We start from the raw sequence: 14629 nt of genomic DNA, 5'->3' as shown, positions 1-14629 counted from the left end.
GCAGCAATTTGCTTGTATCGGAGTGTGAATGAAGACTGATAGAACTTTCTTGTTGTTCAAAATTGTGAACATTTTGATCATCGCAGGGCAAAGGTGTAGTTGATATTGTAATACGTTGGGTATTGCAATTGTTTAATAAACCATCTTGGCTTGATTGAAAATTATGATCAATACAGTCATCTAATTTGTCCTTCTTGTCGGCATTGGCCTGCCTTTTGCTCTGATATTGTTGTGAATATTCTGGGTACGTGTTACATTTTTTTTTAGATACTGAGTCCATTAAGTCTTTTATGTCATTGCGTGAATTCTTGGAACTTCCATTTTTGCCATTTAATTGCTGTTTACTTTTTACACTTGTCTTAGATAAGCGTCTTGTTTTTTTTAAGCGACTTTTAGTATGTAAATCAAACTCCTTTTGCTCATTCGACTGCAAACAAAAAAAACTTATAAGATAAAATTTATTTGTCAAATATGGCACCTAATTATTATTGCTTAAAAATTTTTATAATATGTAGTATCAGTTTATTTTGTAAAAAATAAAAAACACAATTCGGTAATAGCAAGTATTTTTCTAAGAAACAGTTATCCCTCGGTAGCAATACAAGAATTAGAATAAAAAAACTAGTGAAATTGTTTCTTTGTCTGAATTTACTTCATTTGAATTTGTTTAAAATCTTTAATTTTTAGGAATTCGTATGGACTTCCCTGCTACTTTTTCTGTACTTCAATTAAGCTCAAAATAAATGCAAAATCTTGTCAGAAAATACGAAACAATTATCTAAAACATATTAATTTATGGCTAACACGTTACAAACTACTTACATTATATTCGCAACATTTCATCATTGCATCAGTTATTTTACATATATGGTGCAAACAACAAAATATTATGATTTACGTATGCACAAGTGGAATGTCCGAACCTTCTATAGGGACGGTGCATGGATACAGGTGCCTAGTGGAAGCTCCTATTAAATGTAGGGCTGACATCATCGTCATCTACATGGGAAATTTAAGCGCGGTACACTCTAGTTCGTTGCACCTTATTTCCTTATGTTTTAAGTGTGTTAGACGTACGTTGGTACAAATACCGACTGGATCATTACCTACACATGTTCTCGTGCACAGAAAACTGTGGGGTTTAATCCCCCACAGTGGAAGATAGCGCAAATTTTCATGATACTGAAACCAGGGAAAAGCCTAGAAGATGTCAAATCATATTGCCCAATAAGTCTACTTCCGATCCTGCTGAAAATTATGGAAATGCTGTTTCTAAAGTGCCTTACACCGATTATCCAACAAAACAGACTCATCCCTGACCATCAATTTGAGTTTCGCCAAAAACATAGCCCAATAGAACAAATTCATAGACTTGACTGACATGTCCATAGTGCGATAGATGGTAAGTAAAATTGCACTGTGGCACATATAAATATTTCACAAGCTTTGATCGAGTGTGGCATGAGAGCCTTCTTTTCAAACTAAAACTAAATCTACCCCTAAATTTTTTCATATTTATTGAATCAAACCTCTCGGCAAGGTGTTATGAGTCGAAATGTTCATACTATCATAAGACATGCCTAAAAGTAGGCAGCGTCGTTTTGTGGCTTGCACAATAGCAGTAACCAAGGTCAGCTTGACGGCAAGAAATGCTGATTTTCGGTTTCTTGTTAATTGTGTCAAGCTGACAGCGACATTAAAATAAGTAATTAAAAGTTGCGATAATATTGAGTGCAACTTAAGTTATTGACGTTTTTGCTATTAAATAATAATTAAAATTAGGTAATGGGGGTACCTTGAAATTTCGGCATCCAGCATAGGTAAGACTTTTTATTTAAAAGACAGAAAACAGAAGTCAGTAGTTCAGTTGTGTTTTGTCAAATTGCGCTTTGACACTTGAGTTCTGAAAAGCCGAGGGTTCAGAAGACATAGGTTCAGAAGACATTTTAGTAGTATTTAATTGTCTTTAATGTATTAAGTTTTTAGTGGTTAAATACAACCAAGGGTTGTATAATAAATGAGAGTGACTAAGTTAATTATAAACACTTTTGTAAACTAAAATTAGAAATATATATTTGATAAGTGGAAAGATAATTTCATTGGAAAATCTTGACTGAAATATTATAGTCTGATACGGAACGTTGGTTTGCCAAAATTAATAAAACAGAAATGATATTATTCAAGCTAAATTAACTGTTGTTAAAATTTAATAGGTGAACAACAAAACTTATTTAACTGAGTTAATAACCACAGTGTTTATTTAAAAATTATATTATTTGTAATGTTATGAAGAAAAACCACAACTCATCATCAATTAAACCACAAGTTATTGGATTTCGGCATTCGTAAGGAACCCACAAAGACATTAATATTCTTCCTCAATTTAATACACTCAGGAAACCACAACATAATTTTTCATTAAGCATGATAACGAATTACAAAGAATTACGCTCATTGCATATATATGAATCCAAACCCTCTGGTTAAACACCTGATATTCCCCTTCAACACTTTTACAAGGCTAAAAAGAAAAACATCGAGAGACGTTTTAAATAAATATATGTAGGTCACACAATTCTATTTTCATTACATATGGATATGTCACTGGACATAGTCCATACGTGCCTTTCTGTTTTAGATAGTAATAACTATTATTACGATTCATGTTAATATATATCACTTATTGTCATTCATACCTGACATATTGTAATAAAATAAATGGGTTATAAAAAAAAACTCTCTTGCTGATTAATTAATCAATTGATTGGTCCCGATAATGCCGAGAGCTAATGGGGACATATCTCTCACTTTTTGCGCACTACTGTGAAAGATGTTCTTGCTGTCCCTCACCGTTGAACCATTGGTACGATGAGGAGCGTTGCCAAACCACGTGTACGAACAATATCGAGAAATGATAATTAAAGAAAGGTGCCTATTAAGACGGAAGAAATGAGATCAAGAAAGGCGCGAGCGAGAGGAAATCGAAAATGCGTAGAAACAGGAATGTTGCCTGTAACTTTTACTAACTGCCTGACTGAAGGCCTTAGGCCTGGAATTTTAAACTGTAAAGACGAAAATGGTAATTCGGTTGGAAATTATTATCTGGCGACAATAATAACAACTCTTTTTTTAGAGAAATGATCTCGATGCTCTCAATTGAAATGATTATATTGAAATTCCACCTATCCATAACGAAGTGCATGTTGCTATACACCGACTAAAAAACAACAAAGCGACAAGAACAAATGGCCTACCTGTAGAACTATTGAAGGCCTGCGGTGATGCGCTGATATTGAATATGCATCAGCTTATCTACAAAATATGTTTGGAGTCTCTCACTGTTGTTTGGTATGAATAAGTACTTTGGGTATATATTGAGCAAATAAGTTTTTATACTCACCAAAACAACTTAACGATAATATGGAACTTAAAAGTTAAGTTTTGTAGATTTAAGATTTTGAAGCGAGGTTTTGACTGGAAGAGTTGGTATTGTGATATTTGATTCATCAAAACCAATTCATTATAAAAACGGCGTGGTCTTTTGATAGACTTCTATAAGCTAAAATCATGTTTGTTATATTTTTGCAATTGTTTCTTCTTTCATTAATTAAATTTTTTATATCTTTTTGGCACCAAACGTGAAACAAAATATTTGTGAAGTGCATATTTTCAAATTATCATAATCAAATTATTTACTAACAATTTCAAGGCTAACGTTGCCTGCAAGTTATTCGATATATTCGAATATATTTTATGTAGTTCAATTTCAAAGCTAAAGTCACCCGTAATTTAATTGATGTATGCATAAGTTTTTTTTAAAGCTAATTCGTCGTTTTTGTTTCACTCCCGGTTGTTTACGGTTGTTTCTGCAATTACTTATGTTAGCTGCTTGCGTTTATACTTTAATTAATATTACTGCCGCTGCCAGCTAAATTAGCTCTGGATTTTATTGCTGTTGCTGCTCACTACTCTCACCTATGCTAAGTTTAAATAGCTAATATGTTAATATATGTAAGATATTATTGTTCGCAATAGTTTCCTTTAGAAGTTTTTTTAAATGTAAATAAACATGGCACTTTATTTGTCATATTTGCCATTCCCATTATTTTTTTATCTTACGCTCCGCTTCGGTACATTATTTATTTTCTCCGCCTTTCGCTAGTCAGCTAACTGTCGCTTTCTCCACCGTTCATGGTTGTTTTTCTGTGTTGTTAATTTGTTTGTTGTACCTGCCAGCCCAAAGCGACTTTGCTTTGTCCGTCGACGTTCATATTGTCTTCTTTATCGTCATCCGTTTCGCTGCTATTGTCCCCGTATGGTAACCGGCACCACATTTTGATCTTGTCGAATGAGTAGACATACATATACGGTCGCTAGGTCCTCTTGGAGTTAGGCAAATCGTTGACTACATATCGGTCTTTGTCAAGGACTTTGGTAATAATAAATGGGCTTATATAAAGTGACACGACTGTTCGTTTTATTCGGAGTATTCTGTTCGTTTTGGAGTAATACCAAGGCACTTTTCTTAAATTTCGTTCGCTGTAAATCGACTTTTAGTTTGTTCATCATTTACTCGTTCCGCAATCATTCTCGCGTATTTTCTAATTGATCGGTAGTCAGAACATAGTCATTATGTAAAGTTAAAACCATTGCAATTGGGAGTATATTATGAGATTGATAATAATATAGCAACTTGAATGGGGTGTATTTCGTTGTCGCATTCGCCATAGTATTGACACACCATTACATTCGTTGGTAACAGTACCGATAATATTGTTCGATTGATTGATCGGCATGAGCTTTTAACTACACGATTGTTAACGAAAATTGCAACAAAGTAAAACGCTCTATTTTAGAGGAACGTTATAAAGCACGGAACGTTATTTTTCAGTCATTCTTGTTTGACTCGTGCTTTGTGCAATGATGCTGAGTCCTGTTGAAACGTCCAACACCTGCGATCGAGACTGCTTTGTGGTGACCATTCAGCTGATCTCTCTAATAAGTAAACTCGATCATTTTGCTTGTTTACGCACTGCTCAATTACGAGTGGTGACTCATCAGAAAAAGCCGAATTCAGTCACACACCACTTTCGACCAATGAACCAACACTTTAGTACTTTAGCGACTTTAACTTGTTTTGCACATCGGCAAATAAACATTTTATTTTTCTACATAATCACTTTTTAGCTCGATACATTTAGTCCAGCGTTTTTCTAATTTTCTTATTCCCTCCAAATAAAAGGTTTTATCAAATCTCTCAAAATACGCATTTGTTTCGGTAATGACTTCTACATTCGACTCAAATCTCATACCGCCCAGCCAGGTTTGGAAACAGAAAATAGTCGCAGGGGATAAATCTGGAGAATATGCTGGATGAGGCAGTTAGTATCCCAATTCATGGATTTTGACCATCGTGACTAGACAAGTGTGCACACGTGCATTGTCTTGATGGAACAGCACTTTCTACTTCGCCGATTGCGGCCGTTTTTGCTTCAAACCAACGTCGAATCTGTTCAAAAGCTGTGAATAATGTTCGCCGGTGATCGTTTTACTTTTCTCGAGGTAATCGATGTGAATGACACCGCTTGCGTCCCAAAAAACTGTGACCATGACCTTGTTGGCTGGCAGATCCTGTTTGGCCTTATTTGGTCCACGTTCACACCTAGCAACCCATTGTTTCGATCGTTCGATCCATGTTTCGTCCACAGTAACAAAACGGCGCAAAAATGCGTTCGGATTACGGCTGGACATCGCTAAACACTGTTTTGAAGTGGTTACACGATTCCGCTTATGGTCGAGTGTGAGCAATCGCGGCACCCATCTCGCGGAGAGAAAATATAATGTTCACGTGTTGTTGAGATACCTACAACATGAGCCAACTTACGCACTTTCATTCTCCGATCATCTAATATCATTTCATGGATTTTATTGAGGATTTCCGGTGTGATCACTTCCTTTGGGCGACCTGAACGTTCGGCGTCACTAGTGCTGGTACGACCACAACGGAACTCTGTAAACCATTTCTTAACCATTGAAATTGATGGTACCGAGTCCCCGTAGTATTTATCAAGTCTTTCCTTAGTTTCAGTGATGGATTTTTCACATAAAAAGTAATTAAGCATTACTTCAGCACACGAAATTCACTTTTTTCCATTTTCGTAAAAATTCCATAGGTTGTCTGCTTTGAACGGCTATCAAACACCAGCTGAACGACGCAGCTAGCTCAAAATTAGAAAGTTGCTCACTGGTAGATTATTACTGATGCCAGCACTGTTGCATTTGGAGTAACTGCGCGGGAAATTCAAAAAGTCATTGACTTGTCAAACCGCCCTCGTATATGTAAAAAACGAAATAAAATTTAAAAATAAAGTTTCAAAAATGAATAATTATTTTTTGCAATTATAGGTAAGAAAATTTTAATTTACATAATTGTAAATAAAATTTTCATTTTCAGCCTTTTTCTGTGAATTAAAAGAAATTGAGTATTATGTGTCAAATATTTGTTAACAGTAAACTGGAAATTTTGTACGTACTTCCAAATATCGTTAAAAATTGACGAATTTTTGGTCTTGGCAAATATATAAAAATATTTAAAATATATTTATATATATAATATATTTATTTTATATTTTATTTATATTTATTATAATATATTTATTTATAATTTTATTCTTGAGTATTTTTATTATTATTTTTACGTATTTCTAATTATTAAAATAATAATTCTTAATAATTCTTTTATTATTATTTTTTTAATAATTTATATTACTCCTTTTCTTTCTTTCTTTTCTTATTTTACTAATTAATTAATTTTTCAAAAAGGTCTGAATGATTGTTTTTATTAAAATATTTCAAAAACACGAGAATAAATTTAATCAATTAATTCTCATACAAAAAAAAATATGCCTCCTCGACAATATAGTGGCTTGTATTCACGCCTGTCACTCGGAAAAAAGAGGTTCTATTACCCATTGAGGAGCTATGAATATAATTTATCAATTAAAAATTTGATTTTTCAATAATTTATTTAACTACTAATAAAGCGTATAGTGCTGTCAAAAAGTAATATATTGATAATTATAATAATAATAATATACCTATATAAAATAAATGAAACCAATTAAAGAATTTAATAATTTATTTTTATTTCATTATTTATAAAGCGTATAACGCTATCAAAAATAAATTTTGAAATTTTATGGTATGTTTTACTAGAATTTCCGAGTTGATGATTTGATTATGTATAAGAGAAGATCACAGAAGAAAGGTGTTATTTCTAATTTAAAATTAAAATGTAATTCAGCAATACTTATAATAAAATTTAATATAAATTTAATCAATTATTTTTATAAAATTATTTATAAAGTTTATACCGCTGCCTAAAATAAAGTTGAACACAAAATTTCTAAGTAAAATTTAATGGTATTATAGCATTTTTTCTGTACTTGAACGGAATTAAAAGCACAGAGGCTATGTATAAATTTGAAAATTATTTATTGTGTTCTGTTAATTTCCTTAATCAGGAAACTAGAAACTTCTTCTTGGAAAATAATTTTCTTAATAAAATTTTCCAAATTATGTATTGTCAATATATTTGAATTGTAGTCCAGCTTACTGTGATTATTGAGAATATCGACGGCTACAGTATATTCTAGAATACTTTGAGTTGATGATTCAATAGCCAGAGTGAAATAAAAAAAAAAAAATTTTGTAAATATTCTATAATTAATTATAAGCGAGTACCTTATATTTATATTTATAAGTATCTAGTTAGTTATAGTAATTTTGTAATTAATTTTAATTATCTAATTTTAATTTTATATAACTGAAGTTATAATTATGAAAAAAATAAAAAATAAAGAACAAAAAAATCGTAAATAATATTTCATAATTAATTGTCAATTTTTTTTTTTAATCTTTCCTTTATTTATACAACTGCCAAGATTTGCCATATAGTATATATTTTACATAGTGGAAATTATAATAATTCAAATCAATATTAAATAATCATGAATTATTATATTGCTATAACAAATAAAATATAAAAGTACTAAGTAAGAGCGACAGTTTTCTTTTGTGGAGGGAAGCAAAAAGGTAAAAACATAAAATTGAGCGAAAGGGCTCAAATGCGGACGTTTAAAACAAGTAAGGGAGGAGTTAACACTTGTGGCTCGTCGAACTCGGCACCTGCGCTTAGTTTCATTAGCGACAGAATCATGCGATATTATTTGACCGCCTGATTGCTGCCAAGCGAAACATTATCTTGTTTGTCTGGAAAAATTCCCTTTGGCACGTTCACTTTTACTTAGACTACTAAACGAATAACAAAGAATTTGTCTTATATTTAATAAAATTACTATTTACTTGCTTAATGCAACATGAGTCTCACCTGCTCAAGACACAAGATCACAAATTGATTACGTAAGGATAGACAGAAGGCAAGCGTGCAGTATCTTCGATGGGCGTACTATCCGAGAGCCAACATCGACTCGGATTACTGTCCTGTTGCAGCCAAGATCCGCAAACGTCTATGTGTCATCGAAAAGGTACTTTAACAAGCACAACGAAAGCTAGACATCGAAAAGATTTGATCAAAACAGTTAATGGCTTTGCTACTCGATTCTCCCCAATATGTGGAAAATGAACCTGAAGAAACCGATATATGCGCATAATGGAACTACATCTCAAACTACATGCATACCACTGCAAAAGAGATGATTAGCTATCACCGTAGACAAAGAAACAGCTGTTAAGACAAAGAGTGTCAGGACAATTCCGCTTAAAACTTATTGTCGAGGACTTACAGAGACAAGGGCTCAAAGTCATAAGAGCAGATCGGAAATTTAAATGGAAATCAAAGGAACTATTAGACATGTTTCTGCTTACCTTTGAGTCTATTAAAGACATTAAAAAGGTTTACGGAATAAATAATATAAGCTATTATTGTCTCCATAGAAGGAGTAAAAAGACCAAACTAAATACCTCAGTGTAAAAATTGTCAAACTTTTGGTAACACAAGGAACTACTGTTCAAAAATGGCAAGATGAGTCAAATGTTCGGGAAAGCATCTAACAACGAGAAACTTTACCAAAATGCTGCAATTGTGGCGAAACTCATTCAGTTAACTATCGAGGATATATTGTAGCCCAAGAGCTACGAAAGATGCGAAACAAAACCGTTCAGAAAAATACCCAAAGTAGTAAGCCAGATAAACCCAACTCTGCTGCTACTGAATATATAAAAAATATGCCAGTTTCTTCATTAACACAAAATTATGAAAAACCTTCATATGCTCAAGCGCCAAAATCAAATAATAACTCTCAAAACCCTGCAGAGATTTCTTCAAAATTGCAGTTGGTACTTCAACTGCTACAAAACCACGAAAAATTTAATAAAGTTTTAGATTACGTTTAGATTACGTAGATTACACATTCTATTAATACAGATTTTTTTTTTTTTTTTTTTTTAATTTTATTTTCTTTTATTGCGATCTGTCATTCAGAGTAGACAATAAACAATATTTAAAAGTTACTAAATACTTAAAAGACCATTTTGAGCTTGAATGGACTGAGCTCAGTAGCACATCCGTCTGTTGAAGTCGGACACATTAAAGTTCCAATGGCGTTTGTTTGCGGAGGCGTGTGAACGTTCTTCCTTCTGCTATAATTCTGCTCATAAAGAGGTTGGGATGATGTAGCATACGTTTTTTGTGTTTACTGGCTTGGCTTTTTATGACATCCTTAACTACAGGAACGTTGAGATCGCGATGTATACATTCATTTGTTATATATCTAGGAGCATCTAAGATTAATCTAAGGGTTTTTGATTGAAAACGTTGGATAATCTCAATATTTGAAGATGCAGCAGTTCCCCAGAGTTCAATGCCATATGTCCAGATTGGTTTGAGTATCGCTTTGTAGATAAGAAGTTTATTTTCCACGGAAAGCTTTGAACTTTTATTCAGTATCCAGTAGAGCTCCCGCAGTCTGATGCCAAGTGCTTTTCTTTTAGTAAAAATATGGTGCTTCTAAGTTAGTTTTGTGTCAAAGTGTATTCCTAAATATTTCACTTGGGTAGATTGAGGGATTAAGATATCGTTAAGTCGTACCGGAGGGCAATTTTTCCTTCTCATTGTAAAGTTTATTTGTGAAGACTTAGTCTCATTTGCTTTTATTCTCCAGGTTTTAAGCCACTGGGAAATGTTATCTAGCGCTCGCTGGAGTTTGTTTGATGCTAACTGGTGATTTTCGTCTGTAGCAATTACCACAGTATCATCGGCAAAAGTTCCAATCTCAGTACCAACGGTGGTAGGCAAGTCGTTAGTGAAGAGTAAGTATAACACTGGTCCCAAGACACTGCCTTGTGGCACTCCAGCCTGAATTGGCTGCAAAGTTGACATTTCATCCCCCTGTTTTACAAAGAAATATCGTGATTCGATGTAAGATTTTAAGAAAATATAGTAATTAATTGGGAGCATCTTTTTAAGCTTAAACAATAGGCCGTTATGCCAAACTTTATCAAATGCCTGGGATATGTCCAGAAATGCTGCTGTGCAGTACTTCTTTTTGTCAAATGCTGTATGTATGACATTAACCACTCTGTGTACTTGCTCTATTGTACTGTGTTTTTTTCTAAAACCAAATTGGTATTCCGGAATTAGTCTCCTTCTATTGACAATGGGCATTAATCTGGTAAGAAATAAATTTTCCAACAACTTTGACATAACCGGTAGAAGACTAATTGGTCTATATGACTTAACATCTTTTGCCGTTTTTCCAGGTTTGAGTATCATGGTGATTTGAGCCACCTTGAATTGGGGAGGGATAAAGCCTTTTGTGACAATAGAATTAAAAATGTTTCGCAGCAGTACTATTGCTTCATCCGGTAACTCCTTTAATATTTTTGAAGTAATTAGGTCATAGCCGGGTGCTTTATTTATTTTTAGTTTTTTGATTTCAAATTTTATGTCAAAAATGGAGAATTTTTGTATTGGAAGGTCCAGTTGGTGCGTTTGCAGTAATACCTCTCTAATCTCTTCAGATATACTATTTGGGGCTTCATTAATGTTTGGAACAAAAACTGAGGACAGATGGTCCGTAAATACATACTTTACATTTTTCTGTATCTGTTCGGGCCCATTGCCCAAGTTCGTTTTTTACTGGTGCATTGTGCGTTGTTGTCTGTTTCTTGATTGCTCGCCAGAGAGAGTAGTTGGTGGAAGTAGTTGCGTCTAGTCTTTGGAGATTTCTTTGTATTTCCAAATTTCTGGTTGTTTTCAGATGTTCTTTTAGATTTTTGATCAGCACATTAAAAAGTTTTTTATCTTTCGGAGATTTGGTTTGTTGCCAGCGCCTTCTGGCTGCTCTTTTGGCTCTTATAAGTTCTTGAGTCGTACTACATAATGGTGTGGCGAATTGTTGCATGTTTGAAGGCGTGGATCTCCAGGCTGATTGTTGAATACTCCTTATAAGATGTTCGGTTGCAAGCGCAATTTCTTCGTCTGTTTTAAGCGCCATTTTTTCATCAATTAATGCCTTAAGTGTATGCCTAAAGGCATCCCAGTTGGTTAATTTGTTGTGCAGATAACATTTTTGAACTTTAAGTTGTATATTCGATTTTATCCGTAATAATACTGGCGAGTGATCTGATGAAAGATCAAGGCTAGATTTACAGAAAGTGTCGTTTTGTCGCACTCCTTTAGTAACACAAAAGTCTAACAAGTCTGGCATTTTTTTGGGATCCGTGGGCCAATAAGTTGGTTCTCCAGACGAGATAGTTGAAAGGTTTTCGCTTCTTATAGCCGCAAGCATCTGTCGTCCTTTAGGTGTTGAAAGCCGAGAGCCCCATTCAACGTGTTTAGCATTAAAATCTCCCCCGCAATAAATCTGTTACCTAAGGTTCTAAAGAATTTTTTATATGTTGCCGTCTTAGTTGCGTGTTTTGGTGGACAGTATACTGATGTTATTGTGATTGAGCCACACCAATCTTTTACTGATATGCTGGTTGCTTGAATCTCTTCAGTGCGGTATTGTTGCATTTCAAAGTGTAATATATTTGTTTTAACTAAAATGCCACTTCCCCCATGAGCCGTTCCATCGGGATGCATAGTGTGGTAAAGGTCATAGCCTGGTACTTTAAAATAATGTTTTGAAGTAAAACGTGTTTCAGATATTAGCATGATGTCTACTTTTTGATCTTTTAAAAATTCTTGTAACTCTAAACAGTGTTTTGACAGCCCATTCGCATTCCAGAGCACTATATTTAATTCACTGTCGGACATAATTTAGTCGTCAGCGTGACAAGAACATTCATTAACGTAGTGATTTGTTCTAACATTTGCTTAACTACTATTAGAACTTCGCTCATGGTATCTGGAGATTTAAGAATAGTATGAGATTTAGGTGATTGTTCCACTAGCACACTAGCATAACTTCTTTTGGGATCCCTTGGGATAGAAAGTTTGTCTTTTTCTTCGTCAGTTTCTTTGTTTGTAGTTGTTGTTGGTTTAGGTTTTAGTGTTGGAAATTTCGCGGTTTGTAGCTGCTTATATATCGAACAGCCTTTATAATTTGCAGGATGATTTCCTTCGCATAATACGCATTTGACTTCAGTACTTCTTCCTTGGATTGGACATTGAGACGAAGAATAGTTTTTTGCACATTTGATGCACCTCGGATGTCTTCGACAATAACTTTTCGTGTGGCCATAGTCTTGGCAGTTACTACACTGAGGAATGTCTCGTTTAGGACGGGGAGGCTCAAACGTGACTCGACTATGCATCAAATTCTTTATGCTGTAGATCTCCTTGTTATTTTGTTGAGGCTCAAGTTCTACAATGAAGAGAGGAAGTGGTTTTTTCGATTCTCTGTGTTTCATATTGAACACGTTTAGAGCTTTATGGCCTATTTCCGCCAGAGCTGTTTTAATGTCCTCAGTATTGACAGACGAATGCATGTTTCTCAAGATAGCTTAAAAATTTCGTTCATCTTTAGGCTTGTAGGTATAAAATTCGGTTTTTTTCGATTCGAGTTGCTTTACTATTGTAACATAAGACTCAGTTGTTTTTGCTTGGATTTTTACCTTTTCGTTGTTTAAAACTTTTAGCTCAAAATTGTTTTCTACTTGTGAGGACAAAAGATTTATGAGAGGATTTATGTTATTCACCCTATCTACGAATATTGGTGGAGGTTTGGGCTGTTTTTCGGCATGTTGTGTCACTTCTTCAACTTCTTCTTCTTCTGTTTCTAGTACTGAAAATCTATTTACGGAACGGCTTGGATTGTCTAGCCAGTAATTATCTAATTTAGCTTGTTTTTTAGTTTGTTCAGCATTTTTTGAACGACGAATTTCAGGACTTGAACGAGTTCTTTTCTGACTTTCTTTTGGAAGTTTAATTTTTTGTATTGAAGAGTTGCTTAATAAGTTTTCTTTTGAGTTTCCCTTCGATTGAGTATGTAATTTGAAAGTTTTTTGGCTGTTCTGCTCTTTGTGCACAGGTGTAGAGAGCATAGCGCAATTTGATGTAGTAGTCATTTCGTTCAGTATATTGTTTGATATATTAGCGATTGAACTTACCGAAGTTGTTGGAAGTAAAGATAAGGCATGAGTAGACGAAACGGATATCAGTTGATGTAGAACTCAAGGTGTTAGTTATCGAGTTTGCAGTGCATACTGTGACGCTATTTGTAGTACATGTTGATGTTGAGCAGGAATGTGCTATTAGATTCGTTGGGGAAAGTCCCAGCGTGGGCGTATGAGGTGAGCTTATCAGTGGGGTACGGCATTGTTCACTCCAAGAGTGAGATATACTACCTAGTTTTTGGTGTAAACAAGTGTCGTAGTTTTTTTCAATTGAGTTTGAATTGTTTTCGGCCTGTAGCTGTTTTTGGCTTCGTGTTGCTAAGGGACTTCGTTGAACACTCATTATTTGAAATTGTGTTAGTTAATGTTTGGTTTTCGTTGATCTTATTTTGCTATGCACTGGAGCGTTCGCATAAATTAGCGTATCGCCCATGCAGCAGAAAAAGTGATTTTTGAGTAGTAATTATTTTAAAAAGATTAAATTATTTTTAAAAAAGAATCGGTTAAATTAAAATGTTAATTAGTATAAAAATGTACCATATATCACATTTGATTTTGTTTAAGTTGTATTTTAAATGCAAATAAATATTCAAATATTAATATAAATAAATTTTTTATTATTATTTTAATAAAATAAATATTAAATATTAATATAAGTGTTCAAAATTTTCACAAAATAACACGTATTAAATTTATGGATAATTAATTTTATCCAAAATTCGTTTTAGCGTTTTGCAACACTTATTTTAGTTTATTATTTTAAGTTTAAAAGCTTTTATTTGCTGTCTCTATCAGCTTTTATGTGTTTGGGTATAGAAAAACCAGACACTAGTGTAACTATCTGTCTCTGTCAGATTTGTTTAATTTAAATTAAATTTACGTTCCAAAATAAGGCGAATTATTACAAGAGCGCCAAAATCTTTATGCTATCACAATATAAATACGAACAATTGATTTGAACATTTATTCACTATTTCAATAGTTTTTGCATATATACTGCGATTCAGCACTCAATAACTTCGTTTATTTTGAACTTTGTATGTAGTTA

General features: G+C 33.6%; 1 pseudogene; it reads right to left on the bottom strand.

The window, feature by feature from the left end:
* Positions 1 to 5463: 5463 nt before the first annotated feature.
* LOC119663384 lies at positions 5464 to 6122 on the bottom strand (annotated as a pseudogene).
* Positions 6123 to 14629: the final 8507 nt, after the last annotated feature.

Source organism: Teleopsis dalmanni, unplaced genomic scaffold (genome assembly GCF_002237135.1).
Source record: "Teleopsis dalmanni isolate 2A unplaced genomic scaffold, ASM223713v2 unscaffolded_contig_0352, whole genome shotgun sequence".
NCBI classification, from domain to species: Eukaryota; Metazoa; Arthropoda; class Insecta; order Diptera; family Diopsidae; genus Teleopsis; species Teleopsis dalmanni.
The sequence above is the reverse complement of the archived record's forward strand: the minus strand, read 5'-3'. Positions and strand labels throughout refer to the sequence as shown.